Source organism: Protopterus annectens, chromosome 9.part0 (assembly GCF_019279795.1).
Source record: "Protopterus annectens isolate FY-2018-M chromosome 9.part0, PAN1.0, whole genome shotgun sequence".
Classification (NCBI taxonomy): domain Eukaryota; kingdom Metazoa; phylum Chordata; order Ceratodontiformes; family Protopteridae; genus Protopterus; species Protopterus annectens.
In genome coordinates, this window is record NC_056743.1 from 109,933,642 (window position 1) to 109,947,016 (window position 13,375).

At 37.8% G+C, this 13,375-nt stretch overlaps 1 protein-coding gene across 1 annotated transcript in view; it reads left to right on the top strand.

The window, feature by feature from the left end:
• The window catches only part of CHRM4 (cholinergic receptor muscarinic 4), a 1,937,157-nt gene that overhangs the window by 479,420 nt on the left and 1,444,362 nt on the right, over nucleotides 1-13,375 (top strand). Inside the window, exon 2 of the mRNA XM_044082625.1 lies at nucleotides 10,456-10,524. The gene's annotated coding sequence lies outside the window, so the exon portion shown is untranslated. The remainder of the gene's footprint in view (nucleotides 1-10,455; nucleotides 10,525-13,375) is intronic.

Here is a 13,375-nt window from a genome sequence, read left to right on the forward strand (position 1 = left end):
AAATATGCAAAGTAGTAAAAAGTAAGAGAGGAGATGAGCAGTCTGGTTTTAGCTTAGGATGCAGCACAACTAAACCGATGTTTGCTGAGAGACAGGTGGTTTTTCTTCATCGCTAGCTTCTTTTAAACTGGCCATTCCTAGACGTGAAGAAAGCACAAGACAAGTTCCCAAAAAACCTGACTTGTACAGTCCTGTGATGTTTTGAAATTCATAAACATTGGTAGAATTAGTGCAGGATATACAAGGGTCCAATGACACAAATGAGAGGAGTGTTCAGACTAGGACAGGTTCACAGTTGGAGGCAGACTCTGAACAAGAACTTCAGCAAAGGATAAGGCAATGGAAAGCCAAACCTGTCTGCACATGACACGAAACTGAGTACAGATAAGACAGTTGTAATGGCAGCAAATGGTTGTCAGGAGAAAATGGGAATCGAGATAGAAGGAAAAAATAGTAGAACAAAGAACAGCTTCAAGTATCTAGGGGTTAGTTGAGAAAACTAACCTGAATGAGGAGGTCAACACTAGAATCATAGGAGCTGCAGCCACCTGGCACAGTGTGTCAGGGGTAGTGTGTGACAAAAGACAGCCAAAGAAGCTGAGAAGTAAGGTGCATCGTGAGGAGGTCAACACTAGAATCAGGGGAGCTGCAGCCACCTGGCAATGTGTGTCAGAGGTAGTGTGTGACAAAAGAGAGCCAAAGAAGCTGAGAAGTAAGGTGCATCATGAGGAGGTCAACACTAGAATCAGGGAGATGCAGTCACCTGGTACAGTGTGTCAGGGGTAGTGTGTGACAAAAGAGAGCCAAAGAAGCTGAGAAGTAAGGTGCACCAAATAGTGGTGCAACTCCTGTTAAAGTAGAATCCCTTATCCAGTCTCACTGGCACCAGACCTTAGGCTGGATAAATGAATGCCTGGTTAATCAGATCTATATTCAAAATATCATTTATAGATTATAAATCTGCTAGAATAACAGGATTTGCATTTAGTATGCATTTTTCTAATGAATATGAAATCCAAAACTCAAATGTCTCTCATAATATTATTTAACCCAGATGAGGTGGAAGAGCTCTTCTCTGTTGTCTTTTACTGGGACTATGGCAGAAATATGATGGTCAGTTGAAGAAGAGGCTGGTTAGAGAGAGGCCGGATAAGAGGGAGTCTACTGTACTATATTGTACAGAAACCTGGGCAGTGAAGACAGAGGAACTGAGGAAGGAGATTTACATGCCAGAGACAGGTTGTAGGCTGAACACTGTGGGACAGACACCAGCTGTGGAGAAGGTCATAGTGAACAGATCAGAGATTCACACAGATCTACAGGAAAGCAGAAGGCAATCTGTTTAAGATTTTGGAACAGACAAGAAGTCAAGAGGAATCTAGGATGCTCAGCAAAGAAATAAATCGATTTTATATGACAGAACCTGCAACTGTTAAAGAAAGTAAGATAGTGGCACTGAATCAAGAGAGCACGACAGTTGAAGCTACACCCCAACCCCATGTAGAAAATGGAGGCAAAACTGGGTTAATAGGTGTTCCCCAAGACTCGGTACAATGTTCCATCCCATATTACTACTTTATAAATGACATGCACACAGTAATTGATAATGCATAATTGATATGGTATACTAATGATGCTACTCTGTGTTCTGATAAAACTAAACAGCCAGCAAGCAATCAAACTAGAACAATGGCTAAGTCCACAACCTTTAATGATTTCCCTAATGACAGATATATTTGAATATGGCACCTCAACCAAACAACTCCCAAAAATCTCTATAACATCTCAAAATAATGTATCGATTTTTCACATTACACACGTGAAATTGCTTGCAATCATAATAAATGTCAGCCTACTCTTTGACAAACACACAGATTGTCATGACCAAAGCTGCTAATAAACTGGGCATGCTGCACATGTCCAAAGCCTTTCTAACTGAACTAAGCAGGGTTAATACACCAACATTTTTATTTTCCATTCTTTTCTACTCTTCTTCTATCGTAATATTCATGGCGCTTTCTAAATAAGCTGTAACAAAGCTACAAATAAAATTGCCTAACATGTTCTTAACATGATTAATAAAACTGACCATTGCATAGTGATAACTGGCTAGAGCTAAAATGTACCATAATCTTCAGTTAGCTAGCGATAATACACAGCAGCTTTTATATATGTAACAAATGCTTAAGTTTTGCCAACCGTTTCACTAAATATAATTCACCCATAACTTGAAGCTCCAGTGCTTGTCCATAGTTGTGGATCCAAACCAACCAATACAGGAACTGCTTTTCAGTACAGGCAGCCAAACTGCAGGACTAGATGCCATCGGAGCTGGAAGCAGGAACAAAATCATACACAATGTCTTCATAAACTAGTTAGTACATGGATCTGCTGATTCCAATACCATACCATAATATCTTTTCTCATCAACCAATTGCCTGATCCTAAAACCATCAGCCTTTACTGCTAAATTCTTCTTTCTCCTTAGCAGTACTAACATCACATCTTTAAAAACCACTGGCTTGTGATCCTAACTCACATGCATTACTGCAAATTCCAACAAGTCGTGTAACTATACTTGTTTCTAATGCCAAGCCTATCCAATGACTTTAATGAAAATGTTACCTTCGAGTTCTAGCTTGTAGTACTGTCTGCGTATTGTAAATCTCATCTATTATTAGATAGTAAGCTATTACTTTATTTTGTAAATGTCACCTACTTTACATGCTAAACTTTTACATATCATACTTTGGAGCTTTTCTCCCTTGTTGTCTGGTGAAAATGGGCTGCAATAGCTTGAATTCTGCAAAGAACGAGATTTTATTTTGCCAAACAAAAATGAAAACCAGTCCTTTGTACTGCTTATCGGTATGGTTTGTAAAGTTTTGACCATTTCAAAACAAAATGTCACACTTTGGGCAACTGAAAATATGTAAACCCTTAGAACTAATGATATGCTTACATTTACTTTGGTTAATGCGGCTCATAACATTTGCAGTGTTCAGTAATTTAACCTTTCATTTAGAATGGCAAGTTAATGTTGATATTGCAAGCCCTAGAACTCCAAAAAATTGTCTGATCTTTTTCAAATAACAGCACACTGCAAAACTTGGTGTTACACATTTTTTAAGCTTACCAAAGCCCATAGCCTCCAATGTGGGGACATCCCCCCACTCTACTACTTAATATATACTAACTAACTGTCTGAGGTGCATTTGTTTCAGAACTTTAAGTTTAACTTTGAGAAATCTTGATGAGTGGGTGGGCAGTAGGACCCCGGGGATCACTTGAGTGGCCTTGCTTGACAGGGGCACTGGGAACTAACTTTGGGCGGCATGATGCCAGGGAATTTTCTTGGGCTAGGCTTATATAGGCTGCAGGGCCATTAGCCTAGTCACACACCTATTAACTCGTACTTCCTCTTGCCACACATAAGTTTTCCAATTTCTGAGTATCAGACTTTAGTCTTCTAGTCTAACTCACTCTGGGAACCTGCTTAAATACATACCAGTGCCTTGTCATTAGTGGAACAACTGCCTCTTATTACATTCTGGCAAAGTAATTACTACCTGCACTCCACCCAAAAGGTCACCTGCATGAAGTCAGTGAGAAATATTACATCTGAGAATTTAACTATATGATAAAATGGCATTTGTCATGAAACTGGAGTATAAGATGAAAAGTAACCATATTTCATAAGTTTCAAAGTTATTCCCCTGCCCTCCATTTGATATTCTTACAGTATTAGCAGTATTCAAGGTTGTGATGATCTAGGTCGTGCAAATCAGTCATTTTGTATAACCATATATATGAATTTTTAAAATGTTGCTTACATAGACAATTATGATTAGGTCTCCAATCAAAACCAACTTATGTGTTTGAGACCTGGATGCCAAGAAATTCACCTCAGTAGCAAAGCTTGAGAAGTGAATCTTGGCATCTATGCAGAGAACACACACAGGATTATGATAGGTGACTTGATCAAAATTCCTTTGTTGCATGGAGCTTTGCAGCTCTGTGCATTACCTGTTACAGCAAAATAGTATAGGAGAGTAGAGTGATTTACCAGCTTTTAAAGAATTTGAAAGATGGTAAAGCACTTAGCACTCTCAGACAGCAGGCAGAAATACAGTTACCTTCTCTAGGGCTCACAGCTTTAAAAGCTGTTAGATAATTCATTCTGTCACACTTCTGTGGCAGAGTGAACTTCTAACAGCTTTTAAAAGCTGTTTTTCCTTGTATGCTATTGTTTGCTAGTTAGTACTGCCCATTAGTAGTCCATAGAGTGAGATCTGACCTTAAAAGTGTATAAATGTGCTCAAAAAGCTTTTAAGTGCCCCTTAGCATTATGTCCATGTTCCACACTGGAGATGTTCTTTTATCATTTTCCCAGTTTCAGGGCAGAATCATATAATATCATATAATGCATAATGATTTTAGATAATTACAGAAAATCTTTTCAGGCTCATTGAATAGCTCATGATGTAGTTTGGAAAAAAGATGATTAGGAGTTTTTTCCCAGATATTGGCAAGTATGCAAAGTTATTCACAATTTAAAAAAATCACTCCTTTCTGCCCAAACTTCTCAAGCTATTTCTCGTGATCTATTTCAAGCTCTTCCTCTACCGTATTTTGTAAATACTGACAAGTAAACCCATGTATCAGCTCAGTCATTTATGGCTGATGACTGTTATTCAGTCTTTTGCCTCATATTTCCATGAGGTTTGGGTCCCTAAAAGGCTGCACATGATATTCTGATTTTTGTATCCTTCTGTAAATATCCACACTATAATGGACCATGTGGCCCAGGGGTTCCTTTTATATTTGAGGTATGTTCTCATGGTCTCTGGCAGGATGTGCTCTGATGGAACCACTTCCCCTGCATATTTTCTCTCAGAAAGGTAGTTGAATCTGCAACAGCAAATCATTTACAACTGCCATAGACAGTCTACTACTTAAATCCAAATCTGCATCATTAACACTATAATCATGGTTCTATTATTCAGTGATCCAAACCTGGCAAACATGTTCTCTTATTTGACACACCTCAGCACTAACTCATTGCAGCTGATACTTATTTTATTTGAGCTCTTTCAACACTGCTGTACATTCCCACACATGAAATGCTTGGTAGAGCCATCTTGTTACTGAGCTGCATCCAGTGTCAATGGTACATGGTTTGAATCTTTCCACTTCAAATTGCGGCTGCATGATCTTGAGAAAGTCACTTGACTAGATAGTGCTTTGAGGCAATTGGGAATTTGGGTTAGGTTCGTTAATGGCCAAGTGGACTGCATGTCTAGTAACTGAATTGTCTGTTTACATCCCTCTTCCAATATAGATCAATGACACTGAGGGGGAATGCTTATTTCTGCAGTGTTATCTACCAAGTATAGGGCATTATTTAATATCACACCTGTGTTTGTTTCATTTTTTTTGTTTCCTAAAATAAAAATAACTTACGTTTTTTGTGATAAAATGACGCATTTTATTCAGCACCCCGCCCCCAATCGATGCTCCTGTTGTGGGTTTGTCATTGTCCACCCATTAATTACACCTGAGGTTGCAAGACAGTTGCACTCTGCAACAAAAAAAAAAAAAAAATCACATTTTTTTTTGAGAGCTGTCTACAGACTGATATAAAAAGCTGTCAGATGGGTTTCGTGATCAAGTTCTTCATTAACTGTTTCACTAGTTTATTTTAATGTATCTGCTTAATCCTTACCAGAGTGGCATGGGAGATGAAGCTTTTCCCAGAGTTCAACAGGTATTAGAGAAATACTGCTGGTCATGATGCCATTTTACTACAGGACACCCCCAACACAGTATGCATGCACAGATGCACTCATGCAATGTAGTGGATCACAATTTCATCTGACTCATGTCTTTGGAGGGTGCGAAGAAACCACAGAACCACACAAAAAGAAAAAAAAATACACTTGGGGAGGACACTTGGACTCTATAAAAGAAATTGTACAGGCCAGGAAGAGAAATGGGTGCTTTATGGTAGCAGGACTTTCTGCACAACTGTGGTAGTATAGTTAACACAAATATATTTTCTACTGCAGCAATTTGCAACAAAGGTTCAGTGATTCATAAATAGTAGCAAATGTATATGAAGGCAAGTCCTACCGACACCGCACAAAATAAAGAGAATACTGCAAACATAGACTGCATTCAAATGTTTTTTGCTAATCTGCGCCACACATCAGATTGGGACATGGTGTAGAGCAGTTGTGTCAAGGCAGCATTCCTGTACTGCTTTCTTTTTATTTATTTTTTAAATAAGAAACATCTTTATTAAACCATCAATTACAACATAAGCAATCCTGCATTTATATAAACGAAAACAAGCCACATTGACACAATCCTAGTCGCACACATTTTACATCACAAACCATACTGACACACTCCAAGTTGCAAACATTATACATAATTTATAAATTACCCAATCATTTTCAGTGAAACATAACATAGCTCATTTAAATTATGTCTTCTTTTAAAGGTCTATCGTCCCCTGTATATATTCCCACAATTCCCATTTTTTCCTATATAGTTTGCTCATGCCTTTTTCTAAAGATCTAATTTCCAGTTGTTTTATCTCTGTTACTGTATTCACACTAATATAGTTGGTTTAGATTTTTTTTCTATTTTCTATTAATTCCTTTTTGCTAACCACCACAATTAGAGACAGCAATGCCTTTACCATGTCTAGACCATTCCAATTCAGTATCCTAGCTCAGAAAAATCATCTCCTTTGTCACACCAATCTGCCCACCCAGGATCTTTGACAATGCATCCAGCAGGGAATCCTTTAAGTCCGCAGACTCACTCACTCCCAAAAAATATGTTCCCAATTACCGCTTTCTTCCCTATCACACCTCTAGCATTTGCTATCTACCCGAGGAAAAATTCTCTGAAGTCTACTTGGGGTATAAAAATATCTATGTAAACATTTCCAAGCAAAAATCGTAAATCTTCTAGATTGTGTTGCATATTTAGGAGACCTACATATATCCTTCTATTGTTTCTTTGTGAATTGCTTATCCAAACTCTCTTCCCAATCCTTTCTAAACTCTGACTGATTCTTATTATCCTGCAATATTTTATATTCTCTACTAATTATTCCTTTTTAATGGCAGCTTCTGCTCTAGATTCCACTAAAAACTCTACTAGTGCTTTGCTTTCATTTAGGACCCCCCCCCCAATTTGTTTCTCTTTGCCTATACTCTGATATCAATCCTTGATAGGAAAGGCAGTCTCTAACCTGCAGTCCAAATAAATTCTTGGCACCTCCTCATTCTCTTACCTTTCCCTGTCTAATTATTTGCTTCCAATACCTTGTTTTTTATCAGTTTTCTCTGATAAATTCCATCCCCCTCCTGCCTGTTGTCTATATCCATAATTGCAGTTCTACCTATTGGCTAAATCTCCTTTCTCCATTTCCATGTTGGCTTGTTCTTGGAGTACTTTGTTACTTCATGGATATAATATTCTGTATGATTATTGTTATTCTCCTTAAAGACCTGCATTCAAACTCCCAGTCTCCTTGTTTCCTTGCCTGCAGGCTGTGGAATCAGTAGTGTAATAACAGCATTGAAATAATACCGCATATGTGATGCGTGTCAGAGCCATGCCACTAATAGGATACCACGGATGTCCCATCCCACCAGGTAGCAAAATTCTGCATGTATTGACATTAGGAGCATTTCAACTACCAATAGAGATACTGTGGGTAGCTTCCAGGTATCTAATTCCAGGATGATGGAAACAGTCTTTCTCCAGCCATTGTGGGATATAATTGAGTACTGAGCATTTCTTGACACACAGATTTGCCTGTTATTTTGCAGGGGTATACCAGTCATACATGGAGCAACAGACTGCACTACTCCATTGAGGAGCATATACGTCTCTATCACAGGCATAAAACAGGAATTAGCGTCACTCTGTCTTTTGTTCTGCTATTAGCATTCATGGCTACTGTCTACAACAATCTCATTTTAGTGTGGCATCTGACCTTGTCATAGAATCATGTGAAATAGCACCTTAAGCTATTTCTTCTTTGCCAGTAGCCACCTTTAACATTGCTTCCCCTTTCAAGGAGGTTCAGTTCAGTCATACCAGGAGTGAATTTATGAACACCCATCCAGTTGTCAAAATCCTTTCTAAAGGCAGCGTGTGACACAGTTTAACTTTCAAAGTAAGTTTGTTAAAGAGAAGACATAGGTGCTGCTTGACCAGTCTTTCCTTCCAACTTGTTTTATTTAGATTTCAGGGCCTAGTATTAGCTGAACTGTTTGATTTATGGAGGTATGAATTGATCTGTTTGGTCCCATATAGTCCTGTAAGCAATAACAGATCACCCCTCACTCCAAGTGACTGCATGATACTGAGCATTGAGAGAGTGTCCGGGCTTTAATGATAAATCCAGTCATTTAATGCCATGATCTTTACTTAAACATCTTTGGGGTTTTCTAATTGATTGATATGCTTCATAAGGTACATCCCAACCTATATAACTATCATCTTAATCCCGTTGTCTCTGACTCCCTCCAAACATCATAATGGAGCAAGTTCTTATAGCCCTATCAGCAGCAAACAACACTTTGCCATGGGACCTGTTAGTATACCTGGTAGTTGTATTATTTGTGTCAAAAATAGCTTATCTGAAAATAATACTAAACCTCTTTAACATAAATCTTGTTACAGATTGTGACCACACAGCTTGGAAAGCAACCATTATGTCTCTCTGTAAGGGTGTGGGAGATGACCGTCCACATTTTCTAGTAAAATATATCCACATTAGGTTATCCAGCTTTATTTGTGAGCAATGGAACATATCTTTAACCTCTAATTAAGACAGTAGTAATAATGTAGTATCGTGTCCACATTAGTTTGTCCACATCAAGGGTAAGTCCTGCCTTAATCCCACCAAAAGGTTAGTACTACAGGCCAGTCCAATAGTTAATACAGATGATTGAGGATAACCTGCTTATGTGTTTGAGATGTTAAGAACATATAATAAAAGATTATGATCGTGAAACCAATCATAATTCTTTCCAGTGCGTGGCGCTCTATCTACTCCATGTACTACTAGTTAAAGAAAAAGTGCTAAGTGCTGTGGTGATTTTCAAAGCCATAATGCACTTAGTGAGTACCGTCAGAAACACTGTATAAGATACTCTGTAGTGCTAAGTGAGTAATGTCAGAACCACAGTATAAGATACTCTGTTGTGCTAAGTGAGTAATGTCAGAAACACCGTATAAGATACTCTGTTGTGCTAAGTGAGTAATGTCAGAACCACAGTATAAGATGCTCTGTTGTCCTACAAAAAGTCAGGGACACATTACCAGCACAGACAGCTGAAAGAAATCTGTTTTCTATTCTGTCACTGTTATTTGCTGGTCAGTACATTTAACTATGTAGTGTGATAAACAAATAAGCATGAAGGCCCACTGGCAGATGCTACTACACTTTATTGTTTAGTGCTTTTGTTCATGTTAAACCTTCAGACTTCTTCAGAAGTCTGAAGGTTTAACACCAACAAAAGTGCTAAACAATAAAGTGTAGTTGTATCTGCCATTGGGCCTCCATGCTTATTTGTTTGTTAGTTTTGTTTTTTCGAGTATGTAGTGTGATACCTGATCTTATCAAATGAAGCAGGGGGTGCTTAACTAAGATTGGGTCTCACAGTATAGAGGCACTTAACTGATTTATCTTTTTCCAGATGTGTGTAATCACCCCTCCCCATGCACTACATAAAAAATATATATTTATTGAATTCATCTACTTAACGATCCTACACCATGAGGAAATCCAGTCATGCAATTATATAAATAACAATGGAAGATGTTAATGCAAGCTGTTTTCTGCACAAATCTGAATAACTTCACTTCCTACTAATAGCATGCTTAAGTGTATTGTATGTTTTAGACAAGCAAATAAGAAATCACGTAAAAATGTGTACATGTTCACTTAAGTCTAATAAGCAGCATATATGACTCAAACTGGTGTTTTGCTCTTACGGTGTGCGATTTTTTTTTAAAGTGTATTTCTTTCTTGAGCACATTCCTAATGACCTGCATGTGCCTTCTTGGTTTGCTCTGTCTTCGCAGCTTAATAAACTTTGAACAGCTAATAGTAGTGGAAGATCATGATTATAAAGTGAAAACCACCTATCGGGACCTGACTAAATAATTTGATGCTCCCCCCGTTTGTGAATGAAACTCATGAACCTGAATATAACCCCTTGTGTAGTGATGTGATAGGTGTTTTACATGTATATGTAGGCTCTGTGCATGTTCGTATAGCAGGTTGCACTTGGATGTGGGGCACGTTCCTATACACAGCATACTGGACCTGCTATATACCCTAACAGAAATGTATAACTGGCACTTTAATGAGGCTGTGGATACCACTTGTGACTGTCTTTTTTTTTTTTTCTTGTCTTGCAGATGGTAAACAAAGTGAGGAGAATTGTCAGATGTTTCATGGTCTCACTGAGTGACTGTTCTGCCTGACTGGTAAGTGTCTACAAATATTTTTATTGTAGCGCAGGGTTTATGTGCATGAATGTTGCTTATTATAGTATTCTGTATCTGTTGTTTGGTCCTTTTGGGCAACATTTCCTCCAGTTAATTGAATGAAGGCTATACATATCAGTGTTGTCCTTTACCACACCTATCACAGGATAGCAGGGACATAAATGACATGCTGCCTGTGATGAAACATGATGCTTTGGCTATCCTTTTGCAGCATAATGGCTCAGTTTTTGTAGGTGACATAAACTCCTGCAGGTCACAAACTGCTTTACTGTGGCTGCTCTTTTTTTGGAGCAGATCAGGATGAGTTGTGCCTTGAGTACAGTAATGATGGAGATCTCGCAGATGCACGAGTAATAAGTTGTGCCTTGAGTACAGTAATGATGGAGATCTCACAGATGCATGAGTAATAAGTTCTGCCTTGAGTACAGTAATGATGGAGATCTCACAGATGCATGAGTAATAAGTTGTGCCTTGAGTACAGTAATGATGGAGATCTCACAGATGCACGAATAATAAGTTGTACCTTAAGTACAGTAATGATGGAGATCTCACAGATGCACGAGTAATAAGTTGTGCCTTGAGTACAGTAATGATGGAGATCTCGCAGATGCATGAGTAATAAGTTCTGCCTTGAGCACAGTAATGATGGAGATCTCGCAGATGCACGAGTAATAAGTTGTACCTTGAGTACAGTAATGATGAACATCTCGCAGATGCACGAGTAATAAGTTCTGCCTTGAGTACAGTAATGATGGAGATCTCACAGATGCACGAGTAATAAGTTGTGCCTTGAGTACAGTAATGATAGAGATCTCACAGATGCATGAGTAATAAGTTCTGCCTTGAGTACAGTAATGATAGAGATCTCACAGATGCATGCGTAATAAGTTGTACCTTGAGTACAGTAATGATGGAGATCTCACAGATGCATGAGTAGCTTTTGGAAGGTTTCTCGAGAGGCATCTAGATACATAGTGATTGTTTCTATAATTGTGTGTTAGAACTCAGAAAATGTCAGATATGCTACCCAGAACCAGTTACCAGGTTGTTATTGCTGACTGTTTAACAGCAGTTTAGTAAATACAAACTAAATAACATCTTTTTAAACTTTTTTGTTTGCACCTTGTATTCACTTTGCTAGTTCCGACAGTTTAGCATTTAGGGCTTTTGCATGCTATATGCTTGCATAAACCATGGCTGAAGTTCTTTTTCATTGTATTGTCAACCATAATTCTATAGTTGGAAAACAGGATGGAGTTTTAGTTTAGGTACTCTTTGCCCCTTTCATTGTAGTTTTCAGACAGGAAATTAGTACTCCTAGGAAATGTGGGTGATTGGGGTGTAGAAGGGCTTGTTCTCCTGTAAAAACATTGCTTTTTATGTTTTTTTAGTTTTTATTTTTATAACTTTCTTTGCATTGTTTCAACTAATGTTCGCATTTCATTGGATTGTGCATTTTCAGTTTTAGCTCTGTTCATAAGGGATTCATGTTCATTGGTATTTGGTGCTATAATATGAATCTTCCAGAAAAAATGCCACTAATAACATGGTGACACATCAGTCCCCACAGAGAAGGGGAAAAGAAATTGATATAGCCACCTAGGTGCTGTGTCCTTCAAGTCAACTTTTTCAAGCTACTGTGTGCCCTGTACTTTATGGAATATTCCACAAAGACAAGACCCATTGTTAAACTGACTCACTACTTCATCTTGTGTTGTCTTTAGTCACACGGTAGGATCATAATTAAAATCCATTAAAACCTGTGGAAAAACGAGTAACACCTGGCAAAGGTATGCTAATGTCTAAAAGATGCTATATGCAACCTTATAACATTTTAAACTTGGATTATTTTCCTGCAAAATTTATAAAATCTTATTTTTCCATTGCCTTCATTAATGTGTCAGTTGACCCCAAAATGAGACAGCAATGCTCCTTTGATTACCTTTCAAACTACTGTGGAAGAAATTTATGAACATTTCCCAAGTAGCCATGCATGAATGACGTAAACCTATGCAGCATAATTATAAACAACAAATAGTATAACACCATTCAGCACATAGTTTTCTGAGACAGCATTGTTGCATAACCTTTTGCCAAGCATCATTATATGTAGCATACCAATATGTGAATGGCTGTTCTAGAAAAAGCATCACAGAATAAAGCTGCAAATATTCTGCTGAGAAAATGTTTATACTGCTAAATCTGGCAGGTCTTTTATTTTAATAAATGTAGGCACATGAAAATCCATTCTCATTTTAATACAAAAAAATTCTCTAAAGTTACTCAATTGTCTCTGTTTGGAATACCCCCCCCCCCCATGTAAGAGCGATTTCTAATACTAATCAGTTTAGAAACACTAAAAATACCATCTAGTTCACTCTAGAACTTGCTCCTGCAATGACCCTACTTGATAATCCCATCTTATTATTTTATTCCCCTTTTTCCTCCTATCAAATTACCTCCTTTCTGCCTGTACTTTTCAGGTAACATTACTTAGTCACTATGAGGATTTTACCAGATAATATTAGTGTGACTGGTGACTACAAGTATGGAGAAAAATGTACTGTCACCTCCATAATATATGAGCTCATCTGTTAGCTTGTAAAATAGAAACTCTGTACACTGTTACTCCTGCTTGTAAAAAAAATCTTGTACCAGTTGTGTTATTTCTTGCATTTGCTTGTTTAACCTCAGAGCTAAATGTGTACTTTAACCTTGACTGTTATTATCTTGTACATACTTGTGTTAATTTCTTTTCTTATACTCTGGAAACATTTTATACTTTGTAATTATTTTGGAGCTTTTCTCCTCGGGTCTCCGCTGAAAAAGG